General features: G+C 42.1%; 1 protein-coding gene and 1 long non-coding RNA gene across 3 annotated transcripts in view; one reads left to right on the top strand and one right to left on the bottom strand.

The window, feature by feature from the left end:
- LOC148124493 (G protein-coupled receptor family C group 6 member A-like) overlaps positions 1 to 10490 on the bottom strand; it is a 393462-nt gene that overhangs the window by 31189 nt on the left and 351783 nt on the right. The window lies entirely within an intron of this gene.
- LOC148124496 (uncharacterized) lies at positions 209 to 3851 on the top strand. Of its 2 annotated transcripts, XR_015739798.1 has the most exons (4): positions 209 to 554; positions 2030 to 2165; positions 2568 to 3398; positions 3792 to 3851. It is a non-coding gene; the product is annotated as an uncharacterized LOC148124496 (long non-coding RNA). The 2 variants fall into 2 exon arrangements; XR_015739797.1 differs by having other exon boundaries at positions 2568 to 3851.

Below are 10490 nucleotides of genomic sequence, written 5' to 3'. Positions count from 1 at the left end.
GAGAGTGGAACAAGCCTCCTCCACAGAGTTCTGCACCAAGCTGGGGAGAAACAGGAGCTCCTCAATGAAAATGAAAAAGGAAGGAACAACTTGTCAGCCTTCAAGATCTTCTACTATTGCTTTGCATCTTTTGGCTGCCATAAGTAATGCTGGGGGGAGGGGTAAAGTCTGGGAAGCGAGCTGGAGGTGTTGTAAAAATGAGGGGGAGTATAAATTCCTGTTTAGGTTTCTATTTCTTGCTTAGCTTTCTTTTCTTTAGCTGCAAACCTTTATCAAACTATGCCAAGGTCAACGGACAGAAGCCTCATCACCACCTGAAGATGTCCACATGATCATATTCACAACTTTTAACTGGAAGAATCTTTTGAACTAGTGGCGGTGGGAACATTGCCATCACTTTGTATATGTGATTTACGCGCCTATTTCCTCAGATTCAGAATTCTCTTGTTGCTACCACTTGCCTTCCAGTAAAAGATATCTTTTCTCTAATTAAAAGAGTCTAAGTATTTCTTTCTTGGATTTTGAATGGAGCACCAGCTGACACAACTTGAGAGGTGAGAAAGATTGAGAAGCAGGGATGGGCTGCTACCAGTTAGGGTTATCTCTATATCTCTATATTTCTATCTATCTATCTATCTATCTATCTATCTATCTATCTATCTATCTATCTATCTATCTATCTATCTATCTATCTATCTATCTATCATCTTATCTATCATCTATCTATCTCATCTATCTATCATCTATCTATCATCTATCTTTCATCTATCTATCTATCTATCTATCTATCATCTTATCTATCATCTATCATCTATCTATCTATCTATCTATCTTTCTATCTATCACCTATCTATCATCTATCTATCTCATCTATCTATCATCTATCTATCATCTATCTTTCATCTATCTATCATCTATCTATCTATCATCGATCTATCTATCTATCATCTATCTATCTATCATCTATCTATCATCTATCATCTATCATCTATCTATCATCTGTCATCCATCATCTATCTATCATCTGTCATCTATCTATCATCTATCATCTATATCTATCTATCTATCTTTCATCTATCATCTATCTATCTATCTATCATCTATCTATCATCTATCTATCATCTATATCTATCATCTATATCTATCTATCATCTATCATCTATCTATCTATCTATCTATCTATCTATCTATCTATCTATCATCTATCTATCTATCTATCATCTATCATCTATCATCTATCATCTATCATCTATCATCTATCATCTATCTATCATCATCTATCATCTATCTATCTATCATCTATCTATCTATCATCTATCATCTATCATCTATCTATCTATCTATCATCTATCATCTATCTATCTATCATCTATCATCTATCTATCATCTATCATCTATCTATCATCTATCATCTATCATCTATCTATCATCTATCATCTATCATCTATATCTATCATCTATCATATCATCTATCTATCTATATCTATCTATCTATCTATCATCTATCATCTATCATCTATCATCTATCTATCATCTATCATCTATCATCCATCATCTATCATCTATCTATCATCTATCATCTATCATCTATCTATCTATCATCTATCATCTATCATCTATCATCTATCATCTATCATATCATCTATCATCTATCATCTATCTATCATCTATCATCTATCTATCATCTATCATCTATCTATCTATCTATCTATCATCTATCATCTATCATCTATCTATCTATCTATCATCTATCTATCATCTATCTATCATCTATCTATCTATCTATCTATCTATCTATCTATCTATCTATCTATCTATCTATCTATCTATATATATCTATCTATCTATCTATCTATCTATATCTATCATCTATCATCTATCTATCTATCTGTCTGTCTATCTATCTGTCATCTATCTGTCTATCTATCTATCTATCTATCTATCGTCTATCTATCTATCATCTATCTATCATCTATCTGTCTGTTTGTCATGAGAGGGCTAATTTCTGTCTGCTCTTCATCATTTACAGAAATTCAATGTTGTTTCAAACTAATGGCCGAAAGGGAGGAACTCAAAGCAGAAGGACAACGACTGCAAAGGGAGAACGCCAGCCTGACGGAGGAGAAAGCCACCATCCTGGAGAACTTCAGGGAACGACTGAGGAGGTGAGAAATGTTTAGACAGCAGCAGCCCTGACTAAGTGAGGTCTAGGAAAATTACTTCTTTAAACAGCTTAGAACCTGACTTCCTAAACCAATGAGATCTCGTCCAGCCACTCCTGGAATAATGAAAAATGATTCCCCCAAATAAAGGAGGGAAATTCACGAATGCCTGGCTCCAGGCACTTTGAATCCTACGTCTACACACCTAGGAGAAGATTACCTGGAACCGAAGGGTTTTTTCCAAAGATACCTATGGCAGAGGTCTTTTGACCCCCTTCCCCCACCCAAAACAGTGGAATATTTTCAGAGTGAGACTTCCCTGACATCAAAGCAGCTGCCATTTTTGTTAAGTAAGACTCTTTGATTGTTGGTTGGGATTCATGTCTGCCCTTCTGAGTTTTCCAGAGCCAGAGACGCAACGAAGGTCAGCTTCAAGCTACTAAACCCAAAACACAACGCCTGGCAGCCAAGAACAAGGCCAAGTTCATCCCTAACCGCCATGCTGAACGGGCTGGGACACCCCACAGGAAAGGAGAGGACCAGGGGGAGGACTTGGAAAAGCTCCCAAGGAGTCTTGGAGGGGATGGAACTATCTACCAGGAGCTTCAAGTTACCTCCTCCTCCTCCCCCCCATCCCCATCCCCATCCCCTCCCCCTCTTTCTCTTCATGGGGGGGAACCAATCAATCCCCCTCCTGTTTCTAAAGGACAATTAGAAAATTTCAGAGGACTCTCACAAGGTGGAATATCCAGATGCTTTCCTGATTCAAAAAAAGAGAAACTAAGCTTCAATTGAAAAGGGAAAGCTTGAATAATAAAGACATTGACTCTTGCTGTCCTTCATCGTGGTCTCTTGTCCCCAGAGACTGTGGAGGAAAGTCAACCAGAGCTATGGAGTTTGGTGTCACTCTATTCTCTTTGATGCCTATTGTGTTCTGTTCTATTCTGCATTCTATTGTATTCTATTCTTCATTCTATTTTCTATTCTGCATTCTATTTTCTATTCTGCATTCTGTTTTATTCTGCATTCTGTTCTGCATTCTATTTTCTATCCTATTCGATTCTGCATTCTATTCTGCATTCTATTCTATTCATTCTATTTTCTATTCTGCATTCTGTTTTCTATTCTATTCTATTCTATTCTATTCTATTCTATTCTATTCTTATTTCTATTCTATTCTGCATTCTATCCTATCCTATCCTATCCTATCCCATCCTACCCTATCCTCAGGCATAGGTGTGGTGGTCTGGCACTTGAAATGAGATGCAGGGAACCGTCTGAGCAAATGCCAGCCCTGAGTAAACCCAGGTAGCAGCTTTTATTGAGAAACAGAATGCATATACAGAAAACAAATGACCTCAACAGGATGTTATCTCCACAGGATGAGAATATACAGGATGAGAATATACAGGATGAGAATATACATCTGCGGAAATTCCCATGGGAATGCCTTGGCTATGTACTATGACCTTTCACCGATATATCTGGTCCTCTAAGCTTTGTAGATCAAAACAGGACAAAAACACCCATAGCAAAGGCGATACTGCCCCCACCAGGGCATTTTCAAATCCCTAGATCTATGCGAAGCTATACAAGGACCCACAGAATAAAATATATTACCACACATAGGCTCAGGAAACAAGCCATCCAGTCAATTCCTGTTTGTCAATAAATTCCTATTGAGACCAATGAGCGATCTTTTTTTTGGTCCGGGTGAGAAGCTGCTGATTACTTTTTAACGTTCTACCACCATTTTGGCCTACTGTGTAACGGTGTGCTGTGCTGGATGCTCTGTAGTGGATGAGATGATGCCCCAGAGAGTTATAAACAGCACAAAAAATCATTGGTTGCTCTCTTTCTTCTTTGGAAGAGATTGCGAAGACCAGACTCCTCTTTAAAGCACTAAAAATCTCCACAGACCATTCTCATCCTGGACATTCATATTTCAAACTGTTACCATCAGGGAGGCATTATAGGTGTCTTAAAATGAGGACTAATAGATTGAGAAACAGTTTCTTTTCCAAGGCAGTAATTGTCCTGATTCAAACAGTGCATTTGTGGTTTAGTTCTATATATAAAGTGGCATTTTTAAACTATCTAACTTAATATATGTTTTAAATAGATTTTAGACTAAGTTTTTAATTATTACTTTAATCATTTTACTTTTTAAATACTGTGTGTAGAGATTGTGATGTGGTGTTTGGGGCACTATGCTGGAGTAGCTTTTAAATTTCAATGTATTTTGAATGCAATGACAATAAAGGTATTCTATTCTATTCTATTCTATTCTATTCTATTCTTATTTCTTTTCTATTCTATTCTTATTTCTATTCTATTCTTATTTCTATTCTATTCTATTCTATCAAATGGGTACCAATCTGAAAAAAACCCTCAATGGAAAATGTCCCAGAGGTGCTTCTTCAAGAGGCAACTGGACTTCCCTGTTTTTCTTTGAACATGATTATGTGTCTTTGTTTTAAAAACAGCAACTAGCATCAATTTTTAACCAGAAAATTAGACCCTGAATCTTATCCAGGCATGCATTTTGTGTTTGGGTTGCCATCTCGTGGTCATTTTGAGCATGACAGCGGTCATCTCAAAAAAGTAACGTAAATAAAAATAAGTAATAAAAATAATTGCTTCCACAAAAAAAAAAATCCATAGGAAATTGCAGAACCAATAACAGCCTGCCACCTCGTGCCCATTTTGAATATTGCAGACGGAGGCCAGAGATTGAAAAGTTGAATGTAAATAAAAGTAATTAGGAGACAGATTGTGGGATTGGGCTCTGAACATTTGGCTAGAGGTGAAAATGGGGTCCTTCAAATTAAATGAAAATCATTGCTTTAAAAGTCCATAGGAAAGTCATCTTCTTCTTTTAATGACCCCATAATCCCTTGTGGGGTGGAGTCTGGGTAATTGAATGGATCTGAGAGTTTACTGGCTGGATGCCCTTCCTGTCACCAATGTGGAACTTTGTTCAGCAGATATATTCTCTCTGTGCCCAGAGGATCAAACTCACAGCCTCCTAATTGTGACACAGAAGCGCCACCTCTGGGCCACTGCACTATTTTTAAAAGTCTGTGGGAAATTGCATAGCAATAATAGCTTGTCTTCTTATGGCCATTTTGAGTATGGCAGATGGAGGCCGCTTATCGCAAAAATTTTAAGATAAATAAAAGTAATAAGGGTACAGAAGCGGGGAAATTGGACATGGAACTAGGCTCTGAACCTTGTCCAGCAAACACCCTAATTAAATCATGATTCCCGAGCCAAACTTCAAAAAACTTCAATGGATTCATTAGAGGTGACATAGTGGCACTGCCCTGTATGAAGCCAACTCTGGCCTAGGTAATTTACAGTCCCCTGTGACCCTGTTTCCCTCCTCCCCCCTGGGTGTGTCATAAACCAGATTCTCCAATTGAGCACCTTCACGGGCTGGGTGGCATCATTCACGTTCTCCAATTAAATCTATTCGTGGGCAAAAGCTCTGGTAGTTTAGTTACAAACTTTTAAAGATAAGAGTTGGAACCAGGGTTGGGATGCTACCGGTTCGGCCTGGTTCTATAGAACCTGTAGCTGCGAAGAGCAGCTGACACCAAACCGATTTGGTGTTTGGCCCACCCGCCTGCCGGGCTCTAGGCTGTCCTTTATTCCCTTCTTTTCCATCCTCAGCTGCTTTGCACGGCACAGCTGAGGTTGAAAAAGCAGGAAACAAGAGGATTTTCAAATGCTGCGCACCTTGTCAGCTGTCCAGGTAGCACAGCTGATGATGTATTGCAAACGCCGCACACACGCGTGTTATGATCATCCGCAGTTTGGAGAATTGGCAAATCGCTCCACTGGCTGGGCCCGCCCCTCCTCGCCCACTCACTCCTTATCTGGAATGTGAGCCATTCATTTTGCCTGGTTTGGTGCTATTTTTCCTTTTTTTCCCCCTAACTATCAGTTGTTGCCGGGAGATTTAGATTAGCTAGAAAGCAGGAAATCCTTGGATTTTTTGCTTTCTAGCTAATCTAAAAGCAGAGCCAAACCTTCCTTAGGACTGAATCTTTTCAGTGCAGACTCAGGTAGCCGATTGCAGATAGATAGATCTCTAAGTGAATCTGTGATTCTGTGAGCAACTCAATCTGTGTGCCTGCTTTGCCTGCTTTTGGGTAAAAGTTGCTCTTTTTTACTTAAAAAAATCAATATTTACATAAATATTTATAATATTTATGTACAAGCCATGCCCACCCAGTCACATGACCACCAAGCCACACCTACAAATTAGGCCACACCCACAGAACTGGCTGTTAAAACATTTGAATCCCACCCCTGGCTGGAACGTACTTCTGCTTTCAAACTGCCGCACTGCTCTTCCAGATTTCCCTCCTCTTCCCCCCCCCCTTTCTTTTATGGCAACTACTAAAACAGGCATAGGAATGTTGTTTGAGTTGACAAACCCCCTATGTCATTAGAGGCAAAAACGGGGCGCAAAAGCCCAGCAATGTAATCTTTGCTTTAAAAGTCTTATGGGAAATTGCAGCCCAATTGCCTTCCGCCTTGTGGCCATTGTGAATATGGCAGGTGGTGTAAAGAAATCGCCAGATATAATAAGAAAAAGAACTGTACGTATAGCATCGCTAATTATGAAAACTGCTGCATGTTATCCTTTCCTGATGATCCATCAAGCCCTAAACATACGTTTAGACCTAATATAACTGAGAGATTTAGGTTCAGGAGATGCTGGGCACTGCAAATGGAGCCGAGCTGGGCGTCCTGGAGTGAGGAGCCGTGCCGGAGGAGTAATACCTCTTTAAAAAAAAAACCTTGGTCCAGCTGGCCCGGCTGGTAGCACCTCATAAGGGCCCCTTTCCAGGGTTACAGGAGAAGATGGTGAAAAGTTTTGAAGGCGGAAGAGGGCTTTATGCCCCAACGGCAGATAAAACGGTAGAACAATCTTCTAGGAGAAGGGAAACTCTGATTTCAAACCTCCACTGCCTTGTGGCTTTATCTATTCTTGGGAAAGGCTTCAGGAGTCAACCTCAGGGCAAAATCTGGAGCCGGAGTCCCAGAAGCAGTTCGTGAGTGTGTACAATCGCGTTCTGGTAACTCCTGCGACGCAGCTGGAACTCATCGTATCGGCTCTGCCATTCCAGTTAAGCTATTTCAGTGATGCGCAGAGGGGGGAATCTGCTGTTTGGATAACAGTTTATCCTCCGTATTAAATTACCCAGGCCTCATGCTCTGGATAGGACACGCCAGCTTTGCATACAACATTGAAACAACATGGGAAGTGGCAGGTACTGGTTTCATAGCACGATCCCATCGTCTCTTGAGACTGAAGGAGGCCAATGCAACCTGGAATTAAGGAGAAACTTCCTAACAGTGAGGACAATTAACCAGTGGAGCAACTTGCCACCAGAAGTTGTGGGTGCTCTGTTAAGGTATTGAGATTTAAGAACTGACCAGCTGTAAGGCTGATGCAATGAATGGTATTGCCAATATGGTCAAAGCCTCTGTGTGCTTGTGTTTTGCTCCTGGGTTGTCTCACAATAGTAGTCACGCTGCAAACGCTCCGACACGCTCCCTCACTGGAGGATTTTAAGAAGAGACTGGACAGACACTTGTCTAAATGGTAGACATGGTATAGGGCTGTGATGGCGAATCTATGGCATGTGTGTCAGAAGAGGCACACAGAGCCCTCTCAGTGGGCACGTGCCAGCTGCTCTTCTGGTTCCTGGTGTGCACATGAGCGCTGGACAGCTGGTCTTCATGGGCGCCAGAGCATCAGCCAAAAAAACAGACTGCCTTTCGGCCTTTTTCGGGCTGTTTTTTCTTTCTTTCCTTCTTTTTTGCTGTTTTTGGCCCCAAAACAGTCTGAAAACAGTCCTTAAAACAGCCTGAAAATGGTCTGAGAAATGGCCAAAAATGGCTTGAAAATGGCCAAAAATGGCTTGAAAATGGCCAAAAATGGCTTGAAAATGGCCAAAAATGGCTTGAAAATGATCTGGAAAATGACCCAAAAATGGTCTGAAAATGGCCCAAAAAACAGCCTGAAAAAGCCCTGGAAAATGGCCCAAAAATGACCTGAAAGTGGCCTGAAAACATCCTGAAATAGCCCCCAAAATGGCTAAAAACGCCCTGAAAAACAGCCCAAAATGGGCCCAAAACGTCCAAAAAAAAGAGCCATGCATGCATGCGCCGGCCAGCTTGTCTTCGGTTTTCCAGCGCTCCAGATGTGCTCATGCATGCGCAAGCACACGTGTTCTGGTTTGGGCACTCAGTGCCAAAAAGGTTCGCCATCACTGGTATAGGGTCACTTGCTCGGGAATGGCCTCTTCCACTTCGATTCTGATTAAGCTTGCTTGATGTTATGGCCATGTTTACAGCAAGAGTGAATCAGTCCAGCCTTTGACACCATCAGGCAGGCTAAAAATGAGAAGCTGACTGTTGATTGTGCTCTCCGTCTTGCTTTTGCGGCCAGGTGGAGCCTTCCACGCAGGTAATCAAACTTCCAGCTCTTTTATTGGAAAGAGAAAATCCCAGAATCTGGGCCAGGACCCTGCCAGGATCTTTGGCACAAAGGATATACCAAGTGTTATGCCCAGTTGGAATCTGATTCCGAGGGAGAGGTGGAACAGCTGACAGGGTGTGGGAGTGTGGCTCTGGTGGCTGTGGAGGAAACTGAGGAAGGGCACAGGCCGGCTGGGCATTCAGAAGAAGACCCAGGCCCACCCCCTCTTCATCCTAGGGAACACAGGGAGGAACGGATAAGGGAGCAATGTAGTTTACAGGGGAGGAAAGAGCCCTGATCCCCTTCATGGGCTGCAGCTGGGAAGACTGTTTAAAAGGGCAAACTGCACATGGCAAAGTTGCTTGGAAGCAAAGCGTGCATTATCTTTGTCGAGGCTTATCTGGGTTTTGGCGTCCTCCCAACTGTGTGTGCCTCGTTATCTTTTGAAAGTCTGCAAGTTATTATCCTGGTCTGTTGTGTTAATTACTTCAGCGTAATTTGTGTTGGTTTTTTTTTATTTCTACTTTATCTGTATTTGGGTTCGGCCTGCATTTCTTCCCTTTGTGGACTGGTTTTGGAAGAGTTTGATCTCCCACCGAGGATAATTGGACATTGGGGGCCAAGTTGGAGGCATTAAAGGGAATTTATCTACTTTGGTGACTTGGTTATTTTTGTGCCACGCCTCAGGTCATCACACTAAGCGATGGGAAATACAACATGTCTACATTTACAGAAGGTGCTGAATTACTACCCCCAAATTTCTGTCACTAAGCGAGATGGTGACTTGTCCTGTTTTACAACCTTTTTTGCCACCGTTGTGAAATGAATCACTGCAGTTGTTAAGTTAGAAACCCGGCTGTGAAGTGAATCTGGCTTCCTCATCGACTTTGCTTGTCAGAAGGTCACCAAAGGAGATCACGTGATCCCGGGGCACCGTAACTACATATCGGTTGCTAATCATCTAAATTTCATTGACGTGACCCATGGGGATAATGCAAAGCATGGAAAACGATAATAGATCCCTGCTTCCAGTACCTTTGTAACTTCAAACAGTCACTAAATGAATTGTTGTTAAGTTGAGGAGTATCTGTGTTACCTACCATATTTTTTGGAGTATAAGACGCTTCGAAGTATAAGACGCACCTAGCTTTTGGGGATGGAAACAAGAAAAAAAATCTGCCTCTGCCTCCCAGCAATTTGCCTCCTTGCAGCAAACCGCAAGCACCCTGTTTCGGCTTCAGCTTCAGCACAGCCTGATTAGCACAAGCAGCTGATCGTCGGTTGGATCAGCCTCCCGACACTCAGATGTTTCATGCTGCAGAGATTGCCATCACGTATTGCTGCCTCTGTGCGCCCCATTTTTGGCCTCCGCATTCTGTTTTCGGCTTCCGCCCACCGTGTTTTCAGCTTCTGAGCATCCCGTTTTCAGCCTGTTCTGGGCAGTGGGGATTGGAAGGGGCCGAAATGGAGCACGTGGAGGCCAAAAATGGGACACAGAGGCCGAAAATGGGGCCTGCAGAGGCAGCAATAGGCCATGGCAATCCCTGAAGCCTGAAAAAGCTGTTTGTCGGGAGTCCGATCCAATCACCAATCAACTGCTCATACTAAATTCGTCTGTGCTGAAGCTGATCCGGCTGTTTGCTGTTTGCTGCAAGAAGGCCAATTGTTGGGAGTCAAAGGACGAAGAGTGGGGGCCGGCGGGTGGGTGGGGCTTCGGCAACATTCGCTGTATAAGATGTACAGACTTTTCCATCCACTTTTGAGGGTGGACAAAGTGCATCTTATACTCCAAAAAATATGGTAATTTAGCCATTGAGGAGGTCTCTCTC

This window comes from Pseudonaja textilis, chromosome 18 (assembly GCF_049901715.1).
Source record: "Pseudonaja textilis isolate UNSWEBS1 chromosome 18, rPseTex1.2, whole genome shotgun sequence".
Classification (NCBI taxonomy): Eukaryota; Metazoa; Chordata; class Lepidosauria; order Squamata; family Elapidae; genus Pseudonaja; species Pseudonaja textilis.
This window is presented reverse-complemented; position numbering and strand designations above follow the sequence as displayed.